At 41.8% G+C, this 12,468-nt stretch overlaps 1 pseudogene; it reads left to right on the top strand.

Moving 5' to 3' along the window:
* The first annotated feature begins 220 nt into the window (after window positions 1-220).
* Window positions 221-1,089, top strand: LOC147459069 (trihelix transcription factor ENAP1-like; annotated as a pseudogene).
* The last annotated feature ends 11,379 nt before the right edge of the window (window positions 1,090-12,468 follow it).

Below are 12,468 nucleotides of genomic sequence, written 5' to 3'. Positions count from 1 at the left end.
GTCCGAAATTTTATGCATGTTTATAAATATTCGCAGTATGTCTTCGCCACCTCTAGTCACGGCTAGCATGCGGAGAGCTAGGCAAGGGGAGTCTGGTGTGTCTGCTAGGTCCTCTTGGGCAATGCACTTACAATTGGCGCCAATGAGAGATGAATGTGAGGAGTATGTTCCTCTTTCCCAAGACGCCACGCCTTTTGAGCAGGTTTCTTACGTCGGCTTGATGGAGGAGGCTATGGTTACGCCTCCTTCAACTGGGAAAAAAGATCCAAGGTAGATATATCCTCACAAAGTCAGGCTCCAAGCGAGCAGCCAGAGATCACAAATGCAAGGACTCAACCACCAATGCAGACACCACAAGAAGCAGACATAATCACAAAAGGGTCGAGCGTGCGAGGGCAACGACAGTTATATGGGACGACAAAAGCACGCATACTCTCTTGCGAGTCTATGAGGAGCAATGACCACACATCAAGAAGGGTAATTTTTTCCCTAAGGATTGGGAAGAGTTGGTCTTTGCTCTAAATCGAGATATCTTAGGTAGCTTCAATCCTGAGCATGCAAGAAACCAAATCGACACACTTAAGAAGCTCCACAAGAAAGAGCTTTCAAAACAAAATTCTATTGGTAGTATTCCCCGCACGGACATTTTTTGACCAGTGCGATGCTTTGTGGGGGAAGACTCCAAAGTGCTCAGGCATAGTTGGTGCCCTTGATAGTGAGAGCCACAGGCTTGTATCCTCTACAGCAAATACACCCATAGACCTTGATGGTGTTGAGAACGATGGTACCTCGGGTCAAGATCCACAACTTGATACTGTGGATTTGGACGGCGTATTTGGCAAGAAAGTCAAGCAACCAAAAAAATCTAGCTTGGGCACAGTGGCCAAGACAATGGGAGATGGGATGAAATAGATGTGTGAGGCCTATGAGCGTGCAGAAGACAAGAAGACAAACACCTTGCGAGAGCTTGAGACTGCTAGGATGCTACATGAGGAGAGACTCGCAAAGATCAAAGAGGAGGAAGAGACCAAGCGTCACCAGGTCTTCTTGGAGATCGCCAAGCTTATCTCTAAGAAGTAAGAGCACTAAGTTTATTTGAACTTCACCGTAGTAAAATCTACATTTGTTTTGAGCATTACCACATTTCATTGCAAAGTAATTAATATACAGACACGTTTGTTTTTGTGCAGGTGAGTTTCGGGTGTCACATTCCATTGTGTCGTCTCATGTGCGGTCTTACTCGTATTCAGGTATGTCTTAAGCAAACTTGGTAGTTTGGATATTTATTTGCTTTGCGTTATTTTGTGATTCCAAATAATTATGTTCGTTTTAAATCATAGGATGGAAGAGTGGGTGCATCTCTTTGGGATGATGACATTATTGAGTGACAATACATTAGGCCTTGCTGGTACATCACATGGTCAAGGCTTGGAGGATTTGGAGGATAACAACTTCTTCATACTTATGTTTACTTATGCATGGTTGTGTTGTGGGATGGTGGGTGCGCTTGAATCCGTGGCATGGCGTTTTGCACCAAGAGTATGGTGGTGTTTTCCTCGTCAACAAACGTTCTTTCGCAGTGTGCACAATGTGCTTTGATCTACGGCTCGCCTTGCAAATCAAGATCCCTATTGTTTTGCATATCTCATGTCTCGCAGATCCTTTCTTATGCTACTAAACATGATTCGTCCACTACTACCCACAAGTAGAGTCAGGTTTGTCAGAGAGCCTATTTCTCCAGAGGCTGCGCTTTCTTGCGTACTCTGGCGGCTTGCACATGGACACTCCTCATGAAGCATGACGAATCTGTTTGGCATTGGTGAAAGCACCATTCGCAAATATGTGGTGATCATTTGTCGCATTTTGAGTAGTATTGAGTTCTTCCACAGGGTTGGCATTAGAGTGCCGCATGGAGACCATCTTGAGCAGATAATGGCAGGATTTGAGGCTATCTCTGGTTTGCCGCATATTGCTGGGGAACTTGATGGGACTTACATCCGTCTACAAAGAAAGCCAGCACGAGAATTCTATCCAGCACAATACATCAACAGGCATGGTTTTCCGAGCATCCTCCTACAGGGTATTGTCGACTCCAACAAGCTTTCTTGGAGTGCAGTTTGCAGGGCTGCAGGAGGGGTTCATGATTCTTCTCACTTCAAAGAATGCGATTTGTATGGTCAGCTCAAGCGACGAGAAGCACTGGATCGGCCACTATTGCACCTTCAAGGAGAGATAGTACGACCTTATTTGATTGCAAACTCAGCCTACAAAGAGAGAACATTCTTGATAAAGCCATATCGAATGAAGGCAGGGCGATTTTTACGCGGAAAGCGAGATTTTGATAGGAAAATCTCAAAAGGGAGAGTGAAAGTGGAAAATGCCTTTGGTCTCTTGAAGAATAGGTGGCGTATTTTGCGAGATCTCAATGTCGATCTTGCTTTCGCGCCCACTGTGATAGGAGCCTGTTGTTTCCTACACAACTTTGTGCAACTCCAAGGCGAGATCGAGCCTCATGATCAGCGAGATCCGCATCCCAACTCCCAAGAGCCACTTTCTAATGATGGCGGTAATCCTGCTCATCGCGAGATGGCCTTGCAGATAAGGGCAGCCTTATTTCTCCATAGCAGCTTGAGGGTTCAGAACGCAACAGTTCCACGTGTAGCAGGTTGTGGATTTAGTAATTGTTCTTATTTTTCAAAGTGATCATGTATTTTTTTTCAATTAAAGTTTTAATTATGTATCCATAAAGCTTATTATTAATTTCATGAAGCTGTGTTTTACAGGGCTTGATGATGATTTGGAGTCTGAGGATTGAGTCATGTTCTACATGGTTGTAGTTTTTGTCATGTGGCTTGCTTTATGGCTGCAATGAACAACACCTCTATTTATGTATTGCTAGAGGGTTTTTATTATGGTTATCTAGCATTTTCATTTATGGCTACCAATGAGCAACAATACCGTCCGCTTCTGTATCAGAGGCAATGAGCCATTTTGATGTACTCAGGGCAGCTTATTTTATGGGTGTGTCAGTCTCTTGTTTATGTGGTTGTCGGACATTGAAATTTTGTTTTGTCATGCGTTTTTCCATGCATTCGGTGCAATGTTATTAGGCGTTTTTTTGTTGGAAAATGCTATCTTTATGATGTTGGCAATGCGTGGTTTGTTGGTTTGCATGATTGTCCAACAACGAACGAACGTAACCGGACGTACGCATGTGCGCATAAGACGTGGCCGGACGGAACATGTGGTTTTCTTGATCGAATGGATGCACGAACGAATGCATGTGCAAAAAATGGCGAAAAGTTCGTATCCATTCGTAATACTTTTTTGAGAACGAATGGCCGAACGAACGGCCACATGTGTGCTTTACATCTCTCTGTGGCAACCTAAAGCAGGAAGGAGAACATCTCTACATCTCATGGGCGAAAAGCAAGGGAGGGCGCGGGGCGCAGCCTTGAAGCCATGTTTTCCTCTCCGTGAGCAAAGCATGGGAGATGCATGGGCATCTTCTTCTCTTCGCTCGTTGCGGGGGATGCGTAGGTCCTTCTCTCATCAGATAGATTCTTGAGGCATCTTCCCATGTTGCAACACAGATTCTCTCTCTCTCTCTCTCTCTCTCTCTCTCTCTCTCTCTCTCTGACTCTGATGCACAGATTATTGAGGCCTCTTCCCGTGTTGCACCACAGATTCTCTCTCTCTCTCTCTCTCTCTCTCTCACACACACACACACACACACACACACACACACACACAGAGTCAAAGAAAGGCCCTATAAGATCATTAGATGTGTCTCTCTGTGGACAGATGCACGTGGGACGCAAGGAGGGAGGGGGGGAGATGTTGTGGCAGCAGGGTCTTCAGGAGGGAAGGGGGGGAAGCAAGGCAGCTTTGCCGTGGCCAGTCTTTCCTCTCTTGTTTTCACTTTGGAAATGCCTCTTTTTGGACCTAGCTTGGAGCCATTGATCTACATCCCCGGGCCCTAATGGAGATGTGGGGAGGACAGGCGATCTGCACAACATCTGGAGTAGCTGCAATCGAAAGGAGCAAGTGCATTGCTCAATGTCAAGTGAGGCAGTGAAGAAAAATCTTGGAGTAGACATACCCATGGCCAAGCCCCCATCGCGACCTCCCTCCCATGGTGGCGTACCTTGTAAGATAGGAATTTTGTAAGATTTCACATTATAAACTACAAAGGATTAATATTACTTAGTTAGAGTAGCACAATCAAGCTTTTTATGAAAAAAAAGCCAAAAGGAGCTCCTTTTGTGAGAACAGTAATCACACACATCCTCAAGCGCGTATTCTTATTAGAAAGAAGTACTAGACTAGATATATTGCATACCTATTGACGTGGTCAATTCAAGGAAGATTTCTCTCTCTTTCTTCAGTCTTTAGGGAGGATAGTTGGGGACAAGCGCCGTTCCGACTCGTTCACTATGTACAGCATTGAGCTTGAAAACAACCTCTCTGAGTGGGCTAGCCTCATTAGCTTTATCAATTGTTATACATTTCTCCTAACCAAAGAAAATAAGGGTAAAATTGAAATTCTCTCGGTTTATAGGTCAAATTTGAAGCTTTTGCCAATAATTACACTGAAACTTGTGAAAAATTCCCGGTTTTTTTCGAGGCAAGCTCAAAATCTAACCAGGATTGTAGGATTTCAACCGGTTAAAATACACTAGACCCCGGTTTTTTTCTAACATTGTACTTGATGCTTCCTTATATTGGCTAAATCTATTTAACTTGATTAAATTATTCCTTCCAGGTGGCCAAAGAAGGTTGTTTTATGGCGCTATGATTGTAGGAGCCCTAGGCTTAGATAAGCTATTGTATCTAACTTTCATCTCATCGTCTCTCTCGTCTAATCATGCAGGCATAGGTGTAGACAGAGCCCACAAATCTTGTTTAACCTCTTGTGCTTAATTTGTTGAGCCTAAATAGCTTCCTCCTAGGATGGATTGCAAGCTCGTCAAGGAGGATTCTTCTTATCTAATTATTTTTGGAGGGGCCATATGCTTATGCTCATGCTAGCATTGGATTTACTTTTCAACTTTCAAATGTTATGTCGTGTTAAATGCTCCCTCCCTCTCGTTCTCTAGATGTTTAACTAGTATATAAATCGAAAGGTATAAAGAGAGGGGCCACTTACTCCATTTTCCACATTGTTTTGGTCATTGTGTGATTTCCTTGTTGAGAATGAGCATCTCCTTCAAGAATATCATTGGACCCTATTTCATGGTCAAATTATCGGGGCAAATAGTGGTACAAGCTAGGGAAAATTTGAAAAAAAGAAGAATCTCAAGGGATACCCTCTTGGCTGGAAACAAAAACAGACACAACCACCAGAGATATGTGACAACAGTTGGAACACTCGGGTAGAGTTTTCCATTCCAATAAGGCAGAGGAAGCTGAAGCGTAGGATGTAAGAGTCCTCCTGATTTCAGGCACTTTGCTTTGTTAACTTGACATTTTTGGCAATGCAAGATATAGTCTTGAACAAAGTCGTCATATGAGAGCATATCTCTTTTAATCCATGGGTGCCTTGCACTTGGACTGTCGTGACATTCATAAATAATTTGACACCAAATGTCCGTGTTCGTCGGTACACAAACTCTCCCCTTGTGGAGTAGGTACCCATTATCGATGGAGAAATTCTTCCATCTCTCCAGTTCATCACTTGACAGAGGAGAACTAGGTGTGGAGGCGAACAAAACACTACCAACATTGGAGTGAGAAGGATCCCTCATTTGCACAAAGCTCAAAACTTTGGAGTATGCGATGTCATGCTCAAATTTTCCCTTTAGATCAGAATCTAAATGCTCACTTTGAATTTTTGTGAATAGAAGAAAGTTGATCTTAGGCATACCACTAAGAGCATCAGCCACCACATTATATTGACATTTATGATACCGGAGCTTTGTGTCATACTCCTTTATAATCTCAGTCCACTTGGCCTTTTGACCCTTTGAGTCAGGCTATTGTGTAAACAATTTTTTGCTTTCATGGTCAAACACGATCTCAAACTGAGCTCCATACAAATAATGATGCCATGTCTTTAAGGCTGACACTATTGCATAGAGTTTGCGTTCATAAGTATAGTAATTTTGTTGTGTTGAACCAAGCTTCTTACTTTCAAATACAATTAGCGTCCCTTCCTATAAAAGGACTGCTCCAATAGCATGATTACTGGCATTCATCTCCAAATGGCTTCAAAAGATTGAAAATAGCTAGAATAGGATTTGTAGCTAATGCGTCCTTGAGAGTATCAAAACTTTGTTGTTGAGTGGCACCCCACTGAAACGTTTTTTCCTTTCCCTTTCAGTTGATCTGTCATTGGCACAACAAGATGAGCATAGGTTTTAACGAACCCTTTATAAAAACCTGTAAATCCCAAGAAAATCTATAAATCTTCTAGATTTTTGGGAGAATACCACTTCCAAATGGCATCCACTTTGGATTAATCCATGTGCAACCCATTAGCTGAGTTAACATGCCCTAGATAGTGAATTTCCTCCTTGAGAAAATCACACTTTGACTCTTTGGCATATAACTTGTTTGGTAGTAGCAATTCAAACGATTGTCTCAAATGTTGCAAGTGCTCTTCCTCAGAGGCACTGTACATGAGAATCATTGAGAAAAATGATAACAAACTTACCCAAATACAATCTCAAGACACTATCCATTAGCATCATGAAAATTGTGTGCGCATTGGCCAACCCAAAGGGCATAACCAAAAACTCGTAATCTGCAAACCTTGTTTGGAAAGAAGTTTTAGGTATATCTGCAAGTCCATGTGTACTTGGTGATATTTCATACGAGCATAAGTGAGCTTGTCAAATAGTTCATCCACGTGTGGTAAAAGGTACTTATTCTTAATAGTCACCGCATTCAAACCATGGTGGTCAACGCACATGCACATGCTACCATCTTTTTTCTTCACCAATAGGATAGAGGAAGCCCATGGTGAAGGACTTGGTTGAATAAACCCTCTGTTGAGATAGTCAGCAAGATAATGTTCCACCTCAACGACCTTAGAATGACTCATTTGTAGGGTGGTTTTCTAACCAGTTTACTTTCTACAACCACATATATACCATATTTCACAAATCGTGTCTTCGATAACCTTGGTGGAAAATCATTAGAAATAACATCGTGAAATTCCATTGAAAAATCTTTTACTTGACTAGCAACTTTTGCTTGTTGAGGAGAGAGAGTTGTAGCCATTGCTCGAAGACAAGAGAGAGAAGCATGTGGCATTGAGGAATTTTCAACAGAATCAGCATTTGAAAGTAACTGACACAAAGAGTAACACAAGAATTTTTCTTCTATTTCATTATCAAAAGTGAGCTTCATAAGCTCTACTCACTAGTGAGGAAGGCGCATCCTTCTCTCCTAGCAACAACTCATGTGCATCATGGGATTCAAACATCATATTGTTGTTCTCGTAGCTACGCTTAAGTGATGGTCCTCGGCTATGCAACCATTCTCGACCAAGTACCACATCTTCCCTCTCCATCTTCATAACCTGGATATCCAAGGATGTGGAATATCCTTGAATTTTCAACGGTACAGCTCTCACATGAGTATCCAACACTTCAACATCATAGCCATTCATTCCTACTACCTTGTAATGGTGGGAACTCAGAGTTTGGGGCAATATAAGCCGTTTCACTAACATGTAGATAATGAAATTGTGAGTAGCATTGTCATCTACCAAGATGTGTATCTCGAGCCCTTGTATATATCCGCGCATACACACTAGCTCATGTGGACTGAAGGTCCACTGCCACATGGAAGTTGTTATACAACATTCATGCACCACCTCAGTGTTGTGTGTTTCCTCTAGCTTAGAGAAACATGAGCAATACTTAAGAGGCAACAACTGCAACGTCTGCACTGCTTTCTCCTTGCCCCGGGCAGCATATTTCCTATTTTCCATGGTTGCTTCCATAATATTGAAAACATAATTTCTCCTTTTTTGCCTTCTCAAATTCTTTTGTAGAAAGAGGCCCTTGAGACCCCTTGGGTTTCTTGGCCGCCTCTAAGTTGGCTACAAAAAACTTTTTGCCCATGATGTGTGTGAATATTACCATGTGTATTATCAGGCACATGAGTACTGTGTGGTATCTTATCATATGAATCATTGTGGATGTGAGATTTCACTATGGACTCCTCAAGTGTTTTGGGGTCTTGAGTCTTGACGTGCTTTTTAAGCTCTGGTGTCAGACCGTGGATAAACCCACTTGTGTGTTGAAAGGTGTATAACCCTTCCAACTTGAGAATAACATCCCAATAGTGCGATACATATTCTAACAATGATTTATGTTGTCGCATGGAAAATTTGTCCCAAGCCGACTGCCTCATATGTGGGCAGAAACTCTTTTCTAAATATAGCCTCAAAGGTTTCCCAAGTCTATCGTATGATGTTCTTCTCCTTGGGAGAAATCCACCATTTATAGGCCTTGCCGCCCAAAGTCAGACTTGTTTGCAGTTCCTTGACTGCATATGGAGTATGCCATAAGTTGTGAATTCCTTCCCTCTTGCTAAGAAAGATGTTTACTGCATCCTTATTGTGCTCTCCTTCCTCCCCATTAAACGTTGGTGGCTTTGTTTTTGTTTTTTTTACAAAACATCCATCTCCTTTGGAGTGACAGAGTGAAGAGAATCCAAAGGGGAACCTTGTCCCTGACCAGGAGCACCCTTCCCCTAGCCAAACTACCTGCTCGTGCACGTGTGTATCAATATGGCCTTTGACTTGCTTTTGCATAATTTGCACCACTAAAGTGGATAATTTACTAGCATTTTATTTAATGATGCATAATTCCTTTCGATCAAAGACATGCGTTCTTGAAGTGCTCAAAATTCTTTATTATCAAGCACTTCGTAAGTGTCATCTCCTCTCGCAACTTTGTGGGTACCCTCCATGAGAGTATCCGGCCACGATATCAAGGGATATGTGTTTGAAAGGTGAATCAAGAAGGCGCGGGGCCTTTGGCTGTGAGAGGTGTGTGTGAGAGAGAATAACAGGCACTAAAATCTTTGACAATCACCGTAATCATCAATTAATTGAGTAGAGCTTAATAGATAGCCAAGGTGGGTTGTTAACGGAACCGTCACTTGGGTTAACTAAAAAACTAGGAGTTTGAGCTCCCTTTATGACATTAAATGGGCAGTTAACGTCTTTGTGACTTATCAAGATGATTACTCGAGTTTAAGGAATGCTCTTCCTACTTCTCTCTTTTCTTCCTTTAATTGCCTTATATGCTCTTGATTCTTACCTCAAAATCCCAAGATAGAGAGGCTATTTCTTTCTCCTCTTGCCCCTCACCCACTCTTATACTGCCCCACTTTGTCTTGCTCTCTAAAAACCCACATGACTTCATCTCCTCTCCTTCTATGCCTCTATTCATTTCACCACCCTTCTCTCTAAAACCATAGGGGCTTCACCATGGGCTTCATCTTGTTCACCAAGCCATGACTTCACCTCTCGATGCTCTTTGCCCTTGTAGCTCTTCCCTTTCTCTTGTCCCCCCCCTTGGTCCGATAGAAAAATTTCTAAAAACAACCCCCTATCTAAGCAACGAGTGCGTCGTTGTTGCCAAGGTCATGGGAAACAAGGCTAGTGATGGCCTGGTGAACAAGTGATGAGGTCAAGGAATCTATGTTGACTACATACTCTTATTGGATTATATCAGGTTTTCATTCCATACGTGCACCAAAAATCTATATCCAAAGCACAAGACCACGTTACATGGAAACCGAACATTTATAGGCAACATGGAATGCCTGAATACGTGTGGAATGTCCAATAGAGATGCGTATTGAACTATCTTGCATGAAAAATAAAGAATCACATAATGTCACGAAGAATGCTCCTTATATTGAGAGAGAGAGAGAGAGAGAGAGAGAGAGAGAGAGAGAGAGAGAGAGAGAGAGAGAGAGAGAGAGAGAGAGAGAGAGAGAGAGAGAGAGAGAGAGAGAGAGACTCGTAACTGTTTTCATGTCTTTGCTCGTATCAAACATTACAATTTATAGCCTTAACCTACCTCCTAAGTGAATCCAACTAAGCCTAAGAGAATCTGACTAACCAACATCTGATTTCAGAGAAATATCCGATTTCATAGAAATATCATACTTAGCAACATCTAACTGAGCAATACCCGGTCAACACATGGCATGTCTCGGTGGTGGATTTCGTAGAAATTCGACACGGATTCACATATCCCTTGTTCACAATCAAATGCCTTATCACATGGCATAGGATTACAAAGATTTGAGAATAAAACATGTTGGGAAAAACATAATGATTTCATTTGGCATTGGTTCACCAAAAGATTCCTCCAAATGCTTGTCCAAGATTGTGTTGCTTGTTGCAGGCTCTGTGTCTCTAGGTAGTACATCCGATCTTCTCTTTGCCCATATGCCTCCTTTGGATCACTTCATCCTTGTCAAGAGTCATCTTCTTGAATCAGTCCTCGAAAAAAAACTTAATGTCAATCCTTCGATGCAGTTTGTATTCTACTCACACTTTGTACTACATCAACAACTGACTCTACCACCTATTTAGGTTCAGCAAAAACTAAATTCTCAATTGTATTAAATTTCTAAACTTCAACATTAGGGCTGCTCATCAAAGGCTTTGTCAATGTGTAGATTTAACCACAATCAAGGCAAATGTGAGTAGCTTTATCCTTCTGGGCCTCTGTCAGCTTTCTGCCAAAGCTAACACCTCCTCCGGAGTGCTCCTCGAGAGAAAGCCCGAGTGGCTTATCCACTTCCACCTCAATGGTTTTGCTGGCACCAGCTGTTGTTGCTCTGATTGCAAGAATGCGTATGGTCAAGCTTCCTCGGCACGTACTGTGGTCAATCGCCCCACTTACAATCCCTGCTTCTAGTATGGATGTGCCGAAGAAGGAACTCTACGACTATGTAACTGTAGGTGCCAATTGAGACGATGAGCTTGATTTTGTGAGCAGGGAAGAGGCAAAGGTGGTGACGAAGCTTCGCACACATAATGCAGACGCCATGCTTAGCTGTGTTTGTGTGTGTGTCATTGACCTAAATCTCGGCACTACACAAAATTGTGGGGCTTCATCACTAAAACACCGTGATCACCAAAGTGTTAAGGGCATTACACCCTCAACAGGGAAAACACAGAGACGACTCTCAAAACAGCCTACGCAAAGATTGAGAGAGAGCAAAGAGAGAGAGAGAGAGAGAGAGAGAGAGAGAGAGAGAGAGAGAGAGAGAGAGAGAGAGAGAGAGAGAGAGAGAGAGAGAGATTCATAACTATTTTCATGTCCTTGCTCGTATCAAACATTACAATTTATAGCCTTAACCTACCTCCTAACTGAATCCAACTAATCCTAACATAATCTGACTAACCAACATCCAATTTCAAAGAAATATCCAATATCATAGAAATATCCAACTTAACAACATCTGACTGAGCAATACCCGGTCAACATAAGAACTAAGTCTACAAAGTCTAGTTACATTTTCACAAGGTACACAAATCACAATCCATCATGACCCAAGTCAAAGAAACCGTAGCATAAAAAAAATCCAAACAAGGTCTAATAACACTGATAAAACATTAAAAACAATGATTTAAGTACGTAAATTTAAAGATTAGGCTCATTGTGACATTTTGTCACAAACCACAACCAAATTTGCAGTGCTTACACTTAATTGAAAGAGCATGAAAAGCGGAACACAATGCAAGTTTCATGAAATCTAATTACCCAATCACAAGATATGACAAGTTGGAGTTGAGAAGCTGCTTGAGCATATGTACAATAGAGTTCTTTTTCTTCAAAAAATAAGCCTTCTTTTCATACTAAAGTTATTATCTTTTATACCTAGTTCTTTTAAACAGCAAATGGTCGGCTCACATGGTCCTTTATGGATGCATGACAAAACTACAACTTAGGGAGTCGACTTGCTACTCTGGGATCAAACCTACACACTATGTAGTTACACTAGCTCAAAAAATAATAAAGTACGACTTCCTTAAAAATGTGGTGTCCTGCTAGATAAGTATCCATTTAATGAATTCGCCAATACATCGTCGATATAAGATGAGGCCGCCTACACCCTTAGTCTCAGATAAAAGTGTCGATGAACTGTGGCTTGCTCAATCGGAAGTGTGGAGCCAAAATCTTTTTTTTTTGGTTAGTCTCATCTACATGGTTAGTATGGCAGGGGTTGAATGATCTACACGGCTAACATGTTAAGGATCTAGCCTCGGATTGGCTTAAATACCTAGTCTAGCACAAAAGAGACATGGTGTCTATATTGGTATGGTTCGTATTGATTACCTATCATCTACTACGAGTATTTGAAATCCTTTCAGAGCTAGATTTCATGAAGAGAGGCAAAGCAACCTCACCTTGAGAACCAAGGAGATGAAGATATCATCTTTGAGTTAGATAAGATCTAGTAGGGCAAAATGTGAGTGAGGAGATC

This window comes from Adiantum capillus-veneris, chromosome 4 (genome assembly GCF_014529385.1).
Source record: "Adiantum capillus-veneris isolate H3 chromosome 4, ASM1452938v2, whole genome shotgun sequence".
Classification (NCBI taxonomy): domain Eukaryota; kingdom Viridiplantae; phylum Streptophyta; class Polypodiopsida; order Polypodiales; family Pteridaceae; genus Adiantum; species Adiantum capillus-veneris.
Note: the sequence above shows the minus strand (reverse complement) of the source record. Positions and strands in the feature narration are given on the sequence as shown.